This window comes from Aquarana catesbeiana, linkage group LG06 (assembly GCF_042186555.1).
Source record: "Aquarana catesbeiana isolate 2022-GZ linkage group LG06, ASM4218655v1, whole genome shotgun sequence".
NCBI lineage: Eukaryota > Metazoa > Chordata > Amphibia > Anura > Ranidae > Aquarana > Aquarana catesbeiana.
In genome coordinates, this window is record NC_133329.1 from 134,234,058 (window position 1) to 134,254,484 (window position 20,427).

Here is a 20,427-nt window from a genome sequence, read left to right on the forward strand (position 1 = left end):
ACGTTACAAGGGTAAGGTTGCGGACCTTATCTTGCCATCGCAGAGGGAGCAGAGGATGAAACATCTTCGGGAGGCCTTGCAGAAAGGTCTGTGCAACGCGTTCCCAGAGACTGGGAGGTTACAAACTCCTGTTTCTGGACAACGTGTTGCTGAGGCTTCGGTCAGTCAAAGAAGGAGCGGTGGAGAAGGTGGCCGTCTGACCGATGCGTTCAGACAATTTTTTGGTCCGCAGCCCCAAGGTATGATCGGTTCCAGCAACCATCGCCAGCGTCTGTTTTACATGGTGCAGGAATACCTAGGGGCAAGATCAGACTTGGACACCTTTCCCACCGAAAATCCTCTGGGTTACTGGGTCTTGAGGATGGATCACTGGCCAGAGCTTGCACAGTATGCAATTGAGCTACTGGCCTGTCCTGCATCCAGCGTTCTTTCGGAACGCACATTCAGTGCTGCTGGAGGCGTGGTAACCGATCACAGGGTGCGTCTGTCCACCGACTCGGTCGATCGGCTGACCTTCATAAAAATGAATGAGTCTTGGATCACCACCAGCTACCAAGCACCTGATGCTGATGTAACCGAATAATTTTTTTTGAAATCTCAGATCCCTTCAAAGACTGCCTATGCTGATGCTGAGTGACTATCCCTGAGTAATTATCCTCTTCCTCCTCAATCATCACGCTGATAGCTTGTAAGAACATTTTTGGTTCTGGGCGCCACCACCAGTGCCTAAGGCACAATTTTTCAGCCCCTGTTTAACAGGGGCGTGTAATTACAATTTTTGATGTAATACTTTGCAGCAGGGCTCGTTCCTGCATTCCAACTAGAGTGTCTGTGAGGGGTTGCAGTGTTGTGGCACCAGCACCAGTGCCTAGGGCCCAATTTTTCTGCCCCTGTCTAACAGGGGCGTGTAATTACAATTTTTGATGCAATACTTTGCAGCAGGGCTCGTTCCTGCGTTCCAACTAGAGTGTCTGTGAGGGGTTGCAGTGTTGTGGCACCAGCACCAGTGCCTAAGGCCCAATTTTTCTGCCCCTGTCTAACAGGGGCGTGTAATTACAATTTTTGATGCAATACTTTGCAGCAGGGCTCGTTCCTGCGTTCCAACTAGAGTGTCTGTGAGGGGTTGCAGTGTTGTGGCACCAGCACCAGTGCCTAAGGCCCAATTTTTCTGCCCCTGTCTAACAGGGGCGTGTAATTACAATTTTTGATGCAATACTTTGCAGCAGGGCTCGTTCCTGCGTTCCAACTAGAGTGTCTGTGAGGGGTTGCAGTGTTGTGGCACCAGCACCAGTGCCTAAGGCCCAATTTTTCTGCCCCTGTCTAACAGGGGCGTGTAATTACAATTTTTGATGCAATACTTTGCAGCAGGGCTCGTTCCTGCGTTCCAACTAGAGTGTCTGTGAGGGGTTGCAGTGTTGTGGCACCAGCACCAGTGCCTAAGGCCCAATTTTTCTGCCCCTGTCTAACAGGGGCGTGTAATTACAATTTTTGATGCAATACTTTGCAGCAGGGCTCGTTCCTGCGTTCCAACTAGAGTGTCTGTGAGGGGTTGCAGTGTTGTGGCACCAGCACCAGTGCCTAAGGCCCAATTTTTCTGCCCCTGTCTAACAGGGGCGTGTAATTACAATTTTTGAAGCAATAATTTGCAGCAGGGCTCGTTCCTGCGTTCCAACTAGAGTGTCTGTGAGGGGTTGCAGTGTTGTGGCACCAGCACCAGTGCCTAAGGCCTAATTTTTCAGCTCCTGTTCAACAGGGGCATGTAATTACAATTCTTGATCTAATATTTCACAGCAGGGCCCTGTGAGGGCTTACAGTGTTGTGGCCACAGCAACACCTAAGGCCCAAATTTCTGCTGAGTATATAGGGCAGGACCCTACTTTCAAACATCTAACTTACAAACGACTCCTACTTGCAAACGGAAGGAGACAACAGGAAGTGAGATGAAATCTACCCCTAGGAAGGGAAATTCTCTCCTGTAAGAGTTAATATGGGAAAACAATTTCTCCTTTCCACTGATGCTTTCCAATCCTTGTTCCACAAAAAAACCCAAATTTTCAAAAAACATTTTTCATTGGGACAAAAAAGTGAGGTGAAATCTTCTGAAGAGGAGGAAAGACAGCAAAACAAATGTCACAGGGGTGATAACCCTTCCCTATGTTTTCCAAAAAGCTTAGAAAAGATTTTTTGGCTGGAGCTAAACACGTTAAAAATGTTCAAAATTACAAACAGATTCTACTTAACAACAAACCTACAGTCCCTGTCTTGTTTGCACCGCCTGTATACTGCTGTTCAGAGTATATAGGGCCTGGTGGCCCCACACCTTTCCTTATTTTAATTTGGGTGCGGGGTTCCCCTTAATATCCATACAAGACCCAAAGGGCCTGGTAATGGACTGGGGGGGTACCCATGCCGTTTGTCTCACTGATTTTCATCCATATTGCCATGACCCGACATGACATTAAACCCGCAAGCAGTTTTAAATGAGATTTTTTCCTTTAAAAATGACATTTGGTGCAGGGACTGTTCTAAACATGGGAAACACGCGTCACTTTACAGGCATACTATAGACACCCCCCAGGTACGATATTTAAAGGAATATTTCACTTTTTTTTTTTTTACTTTAAGCATCATTAAAATCACTGCTCCCGAAAAAACGGCCGTTTTTAAAAGTTTTTTTTGCATTGATACATGTCCCCTGGGGTAGGACCCGGGTCCCCAAACCCTTTTTAGGACAATACCATGCAAATTAGCCTTTAAAATGAGCACTTTTGATTTCGAACGTTCGAGTCCCATAGACGTCAATGGGGTTCTAACGTTCGTGCGAACTTTCGGTCCGTTCGCGGGTTCTGGTGCGAACCGAACCGGGGGGTGTTCGGCTCATCCCTAATGTTGACCTTAGGCATGGGATCAGAAGGAAAACCCCCATTTTGACTCTCAATTTGTGTGCATCTTCAAAATTTGGCTTTCACAGGGGTGACATCACCCCATCTGATGAAGGCAATATCAACACAGTTTGGACATACTAATGTCTGATATTGCCTTCAATTTATCAAAGTTGAACTTTGTAAGTTCCTGAGTTGTGTATCGTTTTATGGTTTAAAAAACATGCCTGTTTACCACAAAATAGGATATTTCTACTTTCCAAAAATAAATTTAATTCCAAAAATATGTTGGTTTGTTCAAAAACCCTTTTCTGAATGCATATGTGAATGTGCACAGAGTAAAAATTTTTCTACTCAACAATGTGTGGCTTCTTCTTTCAGTGCTCAATAGCAGTTTTTTGCTTAAGTTGGTGTTTACAGAGACAATGGGGGTTATTTACTAAAGACAAATTCACTTTGCACTACAAGTGCACTTTCAGTGCAGTTTCAGTGCACTTTCAAGTGCACTTTTGCAGTGCAAAGTGGATTTTCCTTTAGTAAATAACACCCACAGTGCTTTATAATTTTCAACAATCAGGCCATTTTCGTCACTCCAAAAAATTAATTCATGGTGCTGAAAATTATGAATATTTTTATACTTAATGCATTACATACATTAACAACAAAAACAAGGTGTGTGTGTAGCTGACCCACAACATAATAATTAGCTGAAGAAGAAATTGTCACCTCACGTGTCAAATAAATTAAGTTTGCACTATTGAAGAAAATGGCCAAAAAGAAAAGCCTATTGGATAACCTAGGAGACAGCTAAAAGAAACATAAGCAGTAAATCAAAGGAAATATTTTTCAGTTTAACCACTTAAGGACCAGCCTCGTTTTGGATTTAGGTGTTTACATGTTTAAAATATTTTTTTTTGCTAGAAAATTACTTAGAACCCCCAAACATTATATATGGTTTTTCTTCTAACACCCTAGAGAATAAAATGGCGGCCGTTGCAATACTTTTTTTTGCACCGTATTTGCGCAGCGGTCTTAAAAGCGCACTTTTTTTGGAAAAAAATTCACTTTTTTGAATAAAATAATAAGACAACAGTAAAGTTAGCCCAATTTTTTTTTATATTGTGAAATATAATGTTACGCCAAGTAAATTGATACCCAACATGTCACGATTGAAAATTGCGCCCGCTCGTGGAATGGCGTCAAACTTTTACCCTCAAAAATCTCCATAGGCGACGTTTAAAAAATTCCACAGGTTGCATATTTTGCGGTACAGAGGAGGTCTAGGGCTAGAATTATTGCTCTCGCTCTACTGGTCACGGCGATACCTCACATGTGTGGTTTGACCACCGTTTTCATATGCGGGCACTACTCGTGTATGCGTTCGCTTCTGCGCGCGAGCTCGTCAGGATGGGGGTTTTTTTTAATTTTTTTATTTTTATTATTTATTTTACATTATTTTATTTATTTTTACACTGTTTTTTAAAAAAAAAATGGTGTCACTTTTATTCCTATTACAAGGAATGTAAACATCCTTGTAATAGAAAAAAGCATGACAGGACCTCTTAAATATGAGATCTGGGGTCAAAAAGACCTCAGATCTCATATTTACACTAAAATGCAATAAAAAAAAGTCATTTAAAAAAATGACATTTGAAAAAATGTGCCTTTAAGAGGCGTGGACGGAAGTGATGTTTTGACGTTGCTTCCGCCCAGCAGTGTCATGGAGATGAGTGGGCGCCATCTTAGCCTCACTCGTCTCCAGGCACAGGACAGAGACAGATGCGATCGCCTCTGCCGCTACCGACGGCTCCGGTAAGCGGTGGAGGGCACCGCATCGCAGCAGGAGGGGGGCCCCTCTCCCGCCACCGATAAAAGTGATCTCGCGGCGAATCCACCGCAGGGACCACTTTTATCTGAAAGCCGCACGAAAACTGGGATACCGGGGTTATGGCAGCTAGATGCTGCCATAACAACGATATCCCCGTTCAAAGTTTGGACGTACATCGTCGTGCGGCTGTCGGTAAGTGGTTAAGATACAATTTTTTTAAAAAAAGGTTTCTTAAACATTCTCTGGCATATCAATGGCCCCCCTACCCGCAAAGTACGCCATATATTTTAGACAGACCTTGCGTGCGCTTTGGGGGGGCAAGCCAGGACGGCCAGCTTCAAGCGCCATCAGGGTTTGGTCTTGAAATCCGGCCTCAGGCCCAACTGAGGCCACATAGTTCATAGAATTTCTCCTTAAAAAGTTGTGGAGAATGCAGCATACAAGGATTATATGGTTAAGTTTATAATCCACCATGTTGATTGGCATAAGGAATAGGTGGAACCAACCGGCCATTATCCCGAAAGCATTCTCCACCACTCTTCTGGCTGGCCAGCCGGTAGTTAAAAACCCTCTGGTCCGGGGAAAGGGTCCTCATGGGGAACAGCCGCATCAGGTGATCACCCAGCCCAAACACTTCATTAGCGACAAAGTCCAGCCACGTTGTCTTCCGGAGGTGGCAATCCCAAGCCTCCACTCTGGAGCCTTCCGTAGAACTCAGTCTGGGCGATGACTCCACCATCCGACATCCGGCCATTCTTCCCCACGTCCACATAGAGAAACTCATATGTCGCCGACACCACTGCCAACATCACTATACTATTAAACCTCTTATAGTTGTAATAGTATGACCCCGAGTTGGGGGGTGGGACTATGTGGACGTGTTTCCCATTTATTGCCCCTCCGCAGTTGGGAAAGTCCCACCGCTGGGCAAATTGGGAAGCCACAGTCTGCCATTCCTGTGACGCTGAAGGAAACTGTGGAGTGAAATAAGAAAAATAAAAATGAGTACTTTTGCACATAACATTTTAAGCAGATTAGGCACAAACATTCTTGGCCAACATCAGTATAACATTGATTTTAAGGAGTATTTAAAGAAAAAAAAATCTTAGGTCCACTTATCAGATTCCTCACCCCCTCTGATGGCCCATTGTCAAAATTTTAGGGGGGGGGGGGTGTGTGTTGGACAGGTAACCCTTGCCACTTCATTGAGAGCTGAATGCATAAATAATGTGTGTTATTTTGGCCAGCCCCTCCTTACTTACACTATTGGCAGCCCAGTGGACAGGTAAGAAGTGTCATAATACAAAAATATGAATACACACTGTACAAATTGAAGCACATTTTTACATTCTGCAATTACCTATCAAGATAATATGAGAACAAAACTTTAAACAGTACCATTTGAAAGTATTCAGGCAGGCCCTTTCACTAGATGCTTTGGTGAATTCATCCATAAATATGACCACAAAAGAGGTAGGTATAGTGTGTATGGGTTTGGTAAAGTCAGCAGATAGAGGGTTGGTATCAGTTGACTTAGCGGTTGGGGGGAGGGAGGGTTCCAAATGATTTTGGGACCCCAAAAAAAAAGCCTCTGGCACTCTGCCTGAATTTAAGGACACTAATAACATTTGGACACATTTTAGGGGGTGTTTAGGATAAAGCACTACTATTGAGCTGAAAAAATACATTGTTAAGTGACTAGGCTAGGTGTGTATGCGCTCAGGATAGCATGCTGGGGAGGTTAGTGAAGGCAAATATGCATAAAGGACAAAAAAGGAACTTTAAAAACTTCCAGCACGCATGAGGATAAAGAGGATAAAGAGGACATTCACAGCATATTACAATCATGGTAATTAGGGAATGATGAAAGAAATACAATACATTAGCAAACATTAAATACACAGAATGTGATGTTAAAGGAGAAATCTTACCTTAATATACTCCTTCTGCAGGACCTGTATGATGGCAGAACAGGTCTTTGGGATAATGATCCCCAGAGCCTGGGGGGAGATGCCTGTCGAGAACTTGATGTCCTGCAGACTTCTCTCTGTCGCCAAGTACCTCAACGTGGCGACTAGCCTCTGCTCGGGAGTGATGGCTTGCTGCATGCAGTTGTCCTGCTTTGTAATATAAGGGGACAGCAAAGCCAACAGATGGTGAAAAAAGGGGTCCCTCACCCGGAGATTCCTGAAATCATCAGGATTATTCTCACGGATCTCCTGCAACAAAGGCATATGAGAGAATTAGTCACGTTGGAGCAACCAATTCTTCGTCCATGAACGCCTCCTCACCCTGTTCATGGACTGGGCTTGGGTCGAAGTAAGAACCCCAACACCAAGCCCCTGCACAGCACGAACGCTATGATGAGTACGTACCCCAACATGGCTTCAAAACGGTCGGCTGGTCAGAACGAACTAACAGAACGCACTGAAAATCAGAAAGGCCTGAAAAGAGCGTGCTGAAAAATAGAAATGAGCAGACAAGAACGCACTGAAAATCAAATATGTAATATAAAAATACGTGCTGAAAACCAGATATGAACTGACTACATGCACTGAAAATCAGATACGAACCCACAAGCACAAATTGAAGAGCAGTAACGATCTGAAAAGCACGAGGCTGAAAAGCACGAATCATCTCTCACCAAACTTGTACTATCACGAGATTAGCAGAAGGAGCCCAAAGGGTGGGGCACTGGCTATTGAACTTCCTCTTTATAGTGTCGTTGTACGTGTTGTACGTTAGCGCATTCTTGACAATCGGTATTTCCGACAACATTTGTGCGACCGTGTGTATGCAAGACAAGTTTGAGCCAACATAACATAAATCTCAGGATTTCGTTATCGGAATGTCAGATCGTGTGTGCGCGGGATTTGAATGACGATTGCACGGTCATTCAACAATGTACTTTTTATAATTTTTTTTTTTCCACACAAAAAGAGCTTTATTTTGGTTGTATTTATTTACCACTAGTTTTTTTTTTTTTTTTTTCAGCTAAACAAACAAAAAAAGACCGAAAATTTTGAGAAAAAAATGTTTTATAGTTTGTAATTTTGAAAACAGGTAATTTTTCTCCTTCACTGATGTGTGCTGCAGGCTATTCGGCTGCAGTTATGGGCACTGGTAGGCTGCCCTGATGGGCACTGATAGGTGGCACTGATGGGCTCTGATAGGCAGCCCCGAAGGGCACTGATTGGCAGCACTGATGAGGCTGCACTGATAGGTGGCACTAATGGGCACTAATTGGCAGCACTGGTGGGCACTCATTAGCAGCACTGGTGAGCAATGTCGGGATCGATGTCCCTTTAACAGAAGCCAGTTATTATCTTTCTTCATGGACTGATATGTTGTTTTAGAGATGACTTGTAAACTCTGCCTCTGTAGTTTGTGTCTGTTCACAAATGTATGGCACAGATCAACCCCCCAATTACATACTCTCAACACAGTTGTGTAGACTGATCACTGGAGACAAGAAATGCCTCCACTTGATAGCAGAAGGTTGATGACATAATTTCAGTCTAGGTTAAATCAACTCTGCAAGGAAATCAAGCTCTTCTGACCTTCCATGAGTTTGATCACTTGGCTGTAGCCCCTTCAGAACCCAATTATTGAAAGCAATGTGTGGATTGGTCACAGGACATCTGAATGTGGAGAGACTACAGACAGCCTTATTGCACTGCAGGTTGGTTAGAGTCAGAAACAAGAACAAATCGTCTTTTGAATCCTTTGAAAAATACTGTAAACTTTTCTTAGAGTAAAATGTCAGATCTAGATGATATTTTCCTAATGTGGGTTACAACCAACACTTGATTGTTGCTATGAGCAACATTTCTATTTTTTCTTTGTTTTTCATATATTAGGGCCAAGAGTTGCACTGAAACGGTACGGAACGGTAACAGAATTATGTATAATGGATAAAGGAGGGGCTGCAGGATGAAAAAAGATATTGTGGCAGTGTTGGAAAGCAGTAAAAAAATGGGTAACAGTAGCTTATGAAGGACGGAGAGTCTTCTGTTCTCTTTTTTGGCTTGATAATACTGTATTAGATTGTGGCGCAGGATTATATTTTTAGACACATTACAAAGCAACCCCAGCCAACAAGTAAAACGCATTCATTGTAGTGTTTATTCTATCCAGGAAATATCTCACTATGCTAAAATAAAAATATATTTAATTTCGGTTACTTTATTTAGGGTTTTATACAGTTTCATTATTCATATGTATTTATCTCTGTGATTGTGTGGGAACTAAAGATAAAAACTAGACAAACTGGCCATTATTTTCTATTGAGAAACGTAATGTTGGAGCATGTGCAGGACTATAATGGGATAAACACTGTGCTGGCCATGGTCAATGGAAACTGACTTTTCAGCACCACAGCAGTATCTGATTATATTTCGTTTTTGGCTGCAATGGCTTGGTGGGGATTATATTCTCTTCTTTATCAAAATATTTTTATTGAGGATCCAATACAACTGACATATACTGTAGGTTGTTGGAAAAGGGAAAAAGAGAGAAGGGAGTGCAACTGTTAGAATATGTTAAGACACAATTATATGGAAGCATGTGTGGGACCACTCCTAACAGTAAAAGAATAAAGAGAACTTGAGTGGCGGGCAGAACTTGAGTGGAAGCTGGAGGCATCAGCATACCAGGGGCTAAAGTAAGATTAAAGCCAAACCTTTTTTCCATTTTGGGTAAAGCAAGGCAGGGTTATAACCATTACCAGGTTTTTTTTGCCATCTGTGTCCCATTGTGCAAATTTCTGTTTACCTCCTATCCCATAGTCAAAACAGGAAGTTAGAGGAAATCCCTCCAAAGTGAGGGATTTCGCTGGTTGTCACCAGGGTCACCAGAACTAGGTTCCCCCATTGGAAAATTTCACCTCTATTCAGGTTCTGGAGACAACCCAAAGTTTGGGATTTACTTTCACATTCAATGATAACAGTAAACAGGACAAATAGAAAGGAGGAATCTCCTTAACAGAAGCACAGACAACACTAAACACCTGATAGTTGTTCTAGTCCATGCCCACTCTACCCCAAACTAAAATTTAGTTATACTTTAATGCAGCTTGCTTCTTGAATAGACGAGCATTGAGCTGGACTTTGCAGTGGTCACTGTAGGAGTGGACACTGAAGGCAGCAGTGTACAAGGGGTGACAGTCCTAGAACATCAATTGCAATTGAGATACCAACTTTTCATTAGAGTGAATAGAGTCCATGGAGCACAAGCCCAGTATACGATGGGCCTGACTGGACATTTTTGAAAAAAATACACAGAACAGACCACAAAGTGAAGATCTCAAAGGATGAGAGGAAGGTAATTGGTAAAGTGCACTGACACAATGGTTGAAGAGCAGGATCAGGGCCCATTAAGGGTCTTAGTGTACTTTGAGTGCACGTCACCTATAAGTTTAATAAAGGAGTTCTCCCCATATGGTGACATGACCAGTGTGAGTAGGGTACTCATGTGACCTTGAGAGACATGAAGAAGTTGGAGTTTGTGCCCACAGTTTTAAAGAAAACCCTTGCATAATGGTACTCAGAACTAAAACTGGCCATACACCAGTAGAATGTTCTTTGAAATCCTGTACAGAAACTTTGAAAAATTGTTTGTCAGAGCATTTAATCTTGCCATCATTGAGTCACCTAATTTAATTGAAACTCCAACATTTTCTTTTATACCTGCTACTTGAATGGAATACCGGACGTATTGAATGGGTTTCTTTTGTGCGTAGAACATGCATATTACATGTATAATTTTTTTACAAACAAAAACCACATTCACAGAATTTCGTTCATTCAAGAAAAGATTCTTCAAATTTTCTCATACAGATGAAAACAATCATTGATTTGACCTCATTAAACATTCGAAAATAAAAAAAAGTTCAGAAAATTGAAATTCTACTAGTGTATGGCCAGCTTAAGTCAGTGGCAGAACTTTCAGGGTCACAGCAGTAGCACTTGCGACTGGGCCCTGCCTTTCTGCCGCTGTGGGGGGCCCCAAAAACCCACATCTCCCCTGCACTTCTGGCTGTCGGTTTTAGTATGCAGTGGGGGGAGGTGGGAGGTGGCGATCGGCAGCTGCATGGTGCCCATGAGCCGCAGGATCTCCCGAGGCTAGTAGTTCTCTCTCCGAATGTATAGAGTGGAGAGGGGAGGGGCCTCTGACCAGGGCATGTATCAGCTTCAGTCTTCAGTGAGTCAGCTCTGCTTCTACACACTTGCCGATACATGCCTGGGTCAGAGCCCCCTCCCCTCTCCATTGTATACACTGGGGGTGAGAACTGCTAGCCCCAGGGAGATCCTATGGCCCGTGGACACAATAGGGCTACCGATCGCTGCCTCCCACCTCCCCCCAGGTGGGGGGTACAGAGATATGCTGGGGGTTGGAGGTGCACAGACAGCGGAGACCAGCCTGGTACGGGGGGGCGGCTGTCTGGGGACCCTGATGTAAGGAAGGGTCTGTCTGGAGACCTTGAAGTAAGGGGGCCCTCTGGGGACCCTGATGTGAGGAGGGGCTCTCTGGGGACCCTGATGTGAGGGTGGGCTCTCTCAGGACCCTGATGTAAGGAGGGGCTCTCTGGGGACCCTGATGTAAGGGGGGCTCTCTGGGGACCCTGATGTAAGGATGGGCTCTCTGGGGACCCTAATGTAAGGGGGAATCTCTCTGGGAACCCTGATGTAAGAGGGGGCTCTCTGGGGACCCTGGTCTAAGGAGGGGCTCTCTGGGGACCCTGATGTAAGGGGGAATCTAACTTAGGACCTTGATGTAAGGAGGGGCTCTCTGGGAACCCTGATGTAAGGAGGGTCTCTCTGGGGACCCTGACGTAAGGAAGGGCTCTCTGGGGACACTGATGTAAGGGGGAGGCTCTCTGGGGACCCTGATTTAAGGAGGGGCTCTGGGGACCCTGATGTGAGGAGGGGCTCTCTGAGGACCATGATGTAAGAGGTGCTCTCTGGGGACCATGATGTAAGGGGGGCTCTCTGGGGACCCTGATGTAAGAATGGGCTCTCTGGGGACCCTAATGTAAGAAAGGGCTCTCTGGGGACCCTGATGTAAGGGGGAATCTATCTGGGAACCCTGATGTAAGAGGGGGCTCTCTGGGGACCCTGGTCTAAGGAGGGGCTCTCTGGGGACCCCAATGTAAGGGGGAATCTCTCTGGGGACCTTGATGTAAGGAGGGGCTCTCTGGGGACCCTAAAGTAAGGAGGGTCTCTCTGGGGACCCTGACGTAAGGAGGGTCTCTCTGGGGACACTGACGAAAGGAGGGTCTCTCTGGGGACACTGATGTAAGGAAAGGGCTCTCTGGGGACCCTGATGTAAGGAGGGGCTCTCTGGGGACCCTGATGTAAGGGGGGCTCTCTGGGGACCATGATGTAAGGGGTGGGGACTCTCTGGGGACCCTGATGTGAGGATGGGCTCTCTCGGAACCCTGATGTAAGGAGGGGCTCTCTGGGGACCATGATGTAAGGGGGGGGGGCTCTCTTGGGACCCTGATGTAAAGGGGAGGCTCTCTGGGGACACTGATGTAAGGGGGACTCTCTGGGGACCCTATAGCAGTAGCCACAGAGAAGGACAGCTAACACCAAAGACCTCTCTTTTTGCTACACAAAAAAGGGCCCACGATCCCTGCCTACAAAGTGCAATTTGCAAGGATCTGATCTGAGTCAGTGTTGGTTCAAAACCAAAATGCTAGTTGATCCTGGGAATTGTAGTTCTAAAAGCAAGTGTGTGCTGGAGGTACAAGAAAGGAGTGTGTGTATATGCCGGATGTATATAGATTGAGTCCCTGAAGAGAGTTCTGTTGATCAAATGGGCATCAAATCCACCAATTAAAAAAAAACAAAGCTGCAAGGACTGCTTCTTGTCATTAAAATGAATGAAAAATCCATGTGCCTGGGTGTGCGGGATGGGAGATAACCAACATTCACCAGCAGCTCGTATGGGGGGTAGCATTACACATATATTGCTTATTCAGTATCTATTAGAAACCTTTCATAATGTGACAATATTAACATAGAAACTGTGACTCTTAACACCTAATAAAAGTTTGTCAGATGAATGTCACTTGTTACCGATGTCCTCCACGCCTTTGAAACAAACAGTCAAAACACTTCACTAGGTTCCACCTTACCTGCGCTCAGCTCAAAGGATAAGGAAGTGAACTTTCCTTTGTGGTTAATTATTTCCTAGCTATCCACATTCTTTGAGCATTCCACCTTATTTATCAGGTAACTTCAAACAAATGAGGATTACCACAAGCCACCCTTTACTAGCCAGCAATGTGTATAGCGGCAGTGATACAATTCAACAGTCAATTGAAGGAGTGCACACAGAAGGCTGAAAACGCTGCTAGTAAATAAGAGGCCGTGACTTAGCGTTGTAATTGGAAGTTCTATTACTGTCAGGTTCTCCGGGTTAAACTTTACCACAGATTAAAGAAAAAATCTGCTTAAAGTGTCATTCCTTTTTTTGCAGTTTCATTTGAGAAAACCCCACTATATGCTTGTTATGTGTTCCCATCACCACAGCATACCAGTATAGATTTGTTGAAAGTGTTCAGTTGCACATGTTACAAGCAATGTAAATACAAGTGAAATTTCACCAATATAACCACTTTTTGCCAATGCGTTTTGTACCCGATAAAACATATACATCTTCTATAAGACTTGATGTGTGATTTATCAAGTACAGAACAAAAGTACTACAATTGGTAAAATCTGTATATGTATAGTCAAGGTTGGAAACTGCTGGCATGGTGGGGGTTGTCCTAGGAGGAGAGGGGGTAATTTTTGCTTGGGAGGCTTTTTGTGCTTTACCTGTTTACGTTTGACCTCTGCACTCTGTTCATTACTGAACACCCCTTGCGCACACCTGTCCCCGGTACTTTCTTTCTAAGGCACTCCTGACCCCTACACTCTCTGTGTTATGTACTCCAGACCACTGATTTTATGCATTACGCACTCCTGATCCCTGTGCTCTATCAATTGCACATTCCTGACACCTGCACTTCATGTGTTACCTACTCCTGCACTCTTTGGGTTATACCCTCCAGACCCTTGCAATTTGTGCATTATGCACTTCTGACTCCTAAACTTTGAACATGATGTTTTTCTGACCCCTACACTTTGTGCATCACAGACACCTGACCCCTGAATTATGTGTGTTATGCACTCTTGACCCAGAGCAGAGTAGGCACAGGTTTTCTTTAACTATACACCTTTATCTACTTCCACTGTTTGTCCTCATCCACCATTCGGCTCCACCCCCTACTTTGTCCAATGAGGGGTACACTCTATGGAAATGCACTGCCAAGGGGTACATAAGTGAAAAAAGTGTTGCCTTGAAGCATAAAAACCATATGTGTTTACAACCTCCCTGCATTGCTGCTCCTTTTGCACAGACCCTACTATGTCTGCAAGTTGCAGACAAGTAGGTGGTGTCTGCTCCAAGCTGCCCATTTCTATGAGCCAACCTAAGGCAGTCTATGCCCACAAGTGCCTGTTTGCCCTTGGTGGAAGGCTTGGTCAGCTTATGCTGGTTGGGACTACTGACTCAACAGTGGATTACACCTTAAAGCCTAGTACATACAGGCCAAATTTCGGCTGGCATTAGCCAGTTCAATAGAAACTGGCGGTCATTCGGACCATGTGTATGGCAGCCAGTCCAACAGAAGTTGGCTTTTCAGCCGGCTTCTGTCGAAGGCTCGTGATGAAAAAGGTCTGCCAACCGGCTCCCGATCACCACTCCCAATGGCTGAGAATGTTCCGGTGGGGGGACGTCCCTTTGTCAAAACACAATAGCTCAGCAGGGGAGATCGCTGTACTAACATTGGATAGTTAGCACAGTGGCTCCAACCTGAACTGTCAGTTCCGCTGGGCTGAACAAATAAAAAAAAAAGTTGTGTGTATGAGGCTTAAGACGGGAACACCTTTCAGTAGTTTGTGGGCAGAGAGGACCTCCTTTTATCTGTTTTTATTTTTGGTGGTTATATATGTTAGTGTAAAGACCGCTGAACTACTTCTATATAGATGGCTCAATACCATGAATACCTGGTCCTGAAGAAGTAGATTTATTTTACGAAAGGTGTTGATCTTCTTTTTACGAAATTGTCTTTTTGTGATCAAAATCTCTATCTGATTTTTACTTGGAGTTTTTGTTGGTGTCACCGTGATGCATCTGTGTAAAAATAAATAATTTTTTATATGTTTATATGTTTGATATCCATCCCTAAGTGCGCCATATTACATTGCCTTTGAAATATTCTATTGGTACGTAAAGACTGCAGCAGAATGTTATTTTCAGAGATACACCTGCTCACAAGCCATTGTTCCATAGAACTTTACTTCCTGTCTAGAGACTTTTGATGGATAACTTGTTCCAGAACACTTAGAACAGACAGCTGTGTATATACTACACATATTGAGCCAGCGGTAAGCCCGCTTTTATCAACCAATCATTTTATTATAAGGTGAAATTTGTGGTCTGATTAATATCCAGAACTACAGATGGGGATATCATTAGACAGTCAGTACACACTAAACCTTGGATCTATTCCACTTGTTCCACAAGTTTGTCGGGGGAATTTACAATGAAAAAGTCATGCTTTTTCAAATTGATTTTACGAACAACATGCAGTACAAATGTATTTTTCAGAAATGTAGCAGTTATCCATGAAATATGTTAATCTGAACGATCATTAAATAACACCTCATTTATTTTGGTAAAGTTTTTTTCTGATAATTTCTGTCATTGCTATGCAAAAATTGGCTTTCAGATCTACATATAGTATGATTTCAAATAACGATGTAAATGGTATAAAGCAAGCAGAGCAGGATATTACCACCAAAATAATATTTAAAGAGGAATGTCACTCTCCTGTGTTTTTTCCCTTTATACTTGGTTTCCAGGGTTATTTTCAAAACACATACTCACACATCCAGTGAATTCAGCATTGCCCTGCTGTAAACTCCATCTTCTTTACTTACATCGTTTGAAGTCAGCTGTCTCTTGCTGGTTTTTGCAGCAAACCTACTGATGATACTTAACAGCACATGCACAATGTGTTCTAGATTGACTTGAAGCCTCCTGATGCATGATGTGAGTATTCCAGGAGGCTTAAGGCAAAAAATGGTGGAAGCACAGGTCAAACTCCTCCCCCAGAAAATAACCAGTATCTGCAATTCCTTGAAAGAAGGTGGGAAAGAAGCAATACTGTTTAAAGAAGAAAAAAAGAAGTGAAGGTCTGCTTTAGAGTGCACATTAAGCCAAAAACTCCAATACTTTTTTTTGTATAGTTTTGGATAGAATAGTTAAGGATTGGAGCTCTTTTTGGGTTTTTACTGCTATCCAGAGCTCCACTAACAAGATTTCCCCTCACTTCCTGTTCTGGTGAAAACCGTTTCACCAGACAGGGAAGTGAGAGAAAAATGGACAGAGACAGAAAATAAAATCTAACAAAAATGTAAATTGAAATGCCACGCCATTGCTAAAAGGTCCAGATACAGCTTTATTTTATAAAGGTCAAGGGGATAATCGAAAGAGTAGCCAACTCATTTCAGGGTTCCAAAATCGCCTATTTCATTAGGGCCAGAAAAAACATAAGAACATCGCCATATAAATACATATCAATACAGTATCTCCTCATAAGGGTCATGGGTAAAACCAAATACCCAATAGTCAATAATACTGAATGTATAAAATGTGAGAATCTGAATGATAAAACATTTCAGTTCTTCATTTGGGTTAAAGGAGAAGTAGGGCCAAAGCTCTTTTGGCCCTATTTCTCCTATGGATCACAGGAGTACACTTAGTTCTGCACCTGTTTTCAGCCGCAGTGGGGTATAGCCTGATATTGTATGGCAACACTTAGCTGGTCCAGGCTCTGGACAGATCCTGACTTCACAGACGGGATCCACGGAGATACCTGGACCTCAACCTTATCTTCTATCATCCCCTCTCCAATCCTGCTCTCCAGTGAGTACTGAAGGGAAGTGAGAGAACTGAGCATTCAGTGTTTTTTGATAGCTCAGTTCTGGGTGTAGAGAGGTGGCGGGGTACAGCTGCATCTGGGATTGGGGCTGCAGCCATCTAGGAAAGTATGATTGTTTATTTTTTTCTATTGCCAAACTTCACTTTTAAAAAACTGTAATAATAATAATCTTACAATAAAACTACGTCCTGATTAAAATATGGACCTAATAAGAATAAATAAAATGTATCTAAAAGTTAATATTGTGTATAACTCAAACCATACGCTATACAGTCCAGGTGTACATTTCCTGGGCAAACTTAGCTTCACCAACACTTACCTAATTAAACTCCAAAATACCCAATGAAACAAAAGCCTACTTTTTTAAGGGCAAAGAATTTGCAATGGACAGGACAGAAGCTAAAAGTGACCACTGACCTCAAATCAACTACAAACTAAAATGAAAGACAAAAAGGCCCCCATAATAAAAACAAGGCAGCAAAGAGCTTGATTGCCAAAAGAACTAGCAATCAGAATTAAAGTACAGTTTTTTCACTGACCCTAATCTCTCCCTTTGCAGCTGGTCAGCTTTTCCTTTAGCAGCTTCCAATTCACTTACAATATGGCTGGTCTTTTATAGTGAGGAGGCTGGCCATAGTACAATGGTCATATCATGCATTTTGGTTTTAAAAAAATTTCCTGGGCAAGTCTGCACATAAAACATGAAGGATTTACTTTGAACCAATATTAGAAACAAACGCAAACCTCATTCTTACTTATATTTAGAAGAGTTACCATCACAGAAAGCAGTTCCAAGTGTGTAAGTGATATCACCAATTATATTAACCACTTCAGCCCCGGAAGATTTTCCCCCTTAATGACCTGGCCATTTTTTGTGATACGGTACTGCGTCGCTTTAACTGACAATTGCGCGGTCGTGCGACCCTGTACCCAAACAAAATTGACGTCCATTTTTTCCAACAAATAGAGCTTTCTTTTGATGGTATTTGATCACCTCTGCGGTTTTTATTCTTTGCTCTATAAACAAAAAAAAAGCGATAATTTTGAAAAAAAAAACAATATTTTTTACTTTTTGCTATAATAAATATCCCCCCACCAAAACGAAAAAAAACTCATCTCTTCAACAGTTTAGGCCAATATGTATCCTTCTACATATTTTTGGTAAAAAATTGCAATAAGCGTATATTGATTGGTTTGCACAAAAGTTATAGCGTCTACAAAATGGGAAAGATTTATGACATTTTTAATATATATATATATATATATTTTTTTTACTAGAAATGGCGGTGATCAGTGATTTTTAGCAGGACTGCAACAGATCGAACACCTAACTGTGATTTTTGACACTTTTTTGGGAACCAGTGACATTATTACAATAATCAGTGCTAAAAATATGCACTGTTATTGTACTAATGACACTGGCAGAGAAGGGGTTAAGATCAGGGGCAATCAAGGGATTAAATGTGTTCCTTCAATGTATGTTCTAATTGTATGGGGGACTGTGTGACTGGGGAAACAGACAGATCTGTCTTCCTGCCTAGCAGAAAGACAGGATCTGTGTGATCTACCCTGTCAGAACGGAGATTTGCCTTGTTTACACAGGCAGATCCCCGTTCTGTCACTGCGGGGAATGATCGCGGGTGGCCGGCAGACATCGAGTCTGCCTCACCTGCTGATTGGCTCCCCCACTGGCCAGTGGGCGTGCGTGCTCACAAATCGCCTTGTACGAGCTGACGTACACTTACGGCGATTTTCGGGATCGAGCCACATTGCCACAGTATAACTATGGCGGATGGTCCTTAAGCAGTTAATATATTATATATATTAGCTAAATATATATTTTGTGACTTACAAATTATTTTACATGATACTCATCCAGAAGTGGGGTTGACTGGATTAACTCATTTGTAAGTTGGGCCATTGTATATTGTTTATTGGCTCTGTTTTGCCACTGTTTATTGCTATTGTTGCTCTTGTACTTTTGCTGGGCATGTTGCCCAAATGAACAATCATTCTGTCAGCCTTGGTGTGTCAGAGAGTGCGGTGCTGCCTAGTGGGTTGCTAACACCAGGAACAGGGGAACAGGGGAACCCAAACATTAGTGGGTAAGTGCTACAAATATATGTATATACTGTATATATTTTGGGATACAGCACCAAACACATTAGTTGGATGTAATTGAATATTTCATTAGCTGCAGGTGGCTGCCTCTGCTAAAAATCCCTGCAGTGTTTCCTTCACCACCATCGGATACTGCACTGAGCGATTGCCTTTCAGTGCTGTTGAGGTTAACAGCAGCAGCTGCTACTGAGTAAAGTTGAGGCACTTGCCCATCCTCTTTTTTTCTCTTCACCATTTACAGAACTCCCACTGTTACTGTCTTAAAATGTTCTGTGGATGTAAAAGGAGCTGCTGAATGACAGGGCCTACTGCACTACTATTAACCTTCACAGCACTGGAAGACAGCCATTCAGGAAAGTAAGAAAAAAAAAATAACAACACCCTAATTAAATGGACACAGTTATTTTTTGGTATTACAAAACTGTATGTAGCTCTAACTCCTTGAACCCCAGTGGGACTAAACAATTTGAATTATAAATCCAATGGGTTTCCTGTTGGCACAACATTTTATGTCTCTGACCCACATTGCCACTTTCTGTTATCACTTCAATACCAAAAGCTTTCAGACCTTCTGGACTGTCACAATGTCTTTCTGTAAAATGTCTGGGAATTGCATTGTTGGTGGTACCATTTATTATGTTTCTCTTATGCTTGACAAAGTGAACTTTGAAGGGGTGAGGCAAATCATCCCATGCACTACAAATTGGGTCCCACAGGTAAAAAAACGATTGATGGCAATGTCCTACCATCTCATCCAACCACAACCTTTTTCTATGCCACATATATTGCCAAGCCCCATAGTTCTCCACTCCACACCTGAAATTACTGTTTTGGTCAAAAGAAAAACCAAAAGGCTTTCAGGCTTCTCAGGTGCCATGATTTCTTAGGTTTGTCAGGAAGACATTTATTTAGAATGGGGTCTATGACAAACCATGGCCCTTCTCACCAACTGGTGCCAACCGGTTGGTCAACCTCATACCGTGCTGTCACTGATTCGCAACAATGACACTCTCAGCCTCACCCTACACAAAGATTTTCCAGCTCTCTGGACCATAATCTAGGTGCCAGCAAACTGAGAGCGATTGCCAGTGGGTTAAGTTACCTAAGCAATTAACTCTTTAAAGTGCCATCACCAACTACTTAGATAAAGAAGTAATAACTTTCACAAGATTAGCAATAGCAACTTATGATTTTAGAATAAACGTCTGAAACACACACTGTCACCACAGACAGGTAAAGTCAGAGATTTATATCAGAGGTGATCTTCAAGAGACAGGGATTGTTTGAGTTTGCGTTAGCACATTAGAGACAGTTTTAACACCTTTCAAAAATACGGTTTAATAATGAAAAGGTCAAAATGGTGCAAATAAAATATTTCCAAAAATAGAAATTACAAAGAAACAATGAGACAACAAGCAACAGCAAGACAAACAGCAAGACAAAAGTGTGAAAAATGAAAATACTTGCAAGTCCTGGTTTCAGCAGACTTCAGTCTTCAGGTGATAAATTAGCTCTCATAACTTGACAGATCTTCCTTTGTTTCATGATAGACGAGAGCTGACAACTTAAATTGATTGTAAAGAATTGTTTTGTATTTT

General features: G+C 42.7%; 1 long non-coding RNA gene across 1 annotated transcript in view; it reads right to left on the minus strand.

Annotated features, from left to right (window-relative positions):
• LOC141148945 (uncharacterized) overlaps window positions 1-12,880 on the minus strand; it is a 135,525-nt gene extending 122,645 nt beyond the window's left edge. The window contains exon 1 of the long non-coding RNA XR_012245267.1: window positions 12,851-12,880. This is a non-coding gene — a long non-coding RNA (uncharacterized lncRNA). The remainder of the gene's footprint in view (window positions 1-12,850) is intronic.
• Window positions 12,881-20,427: the final 7,547 nt, after the last annotated feature.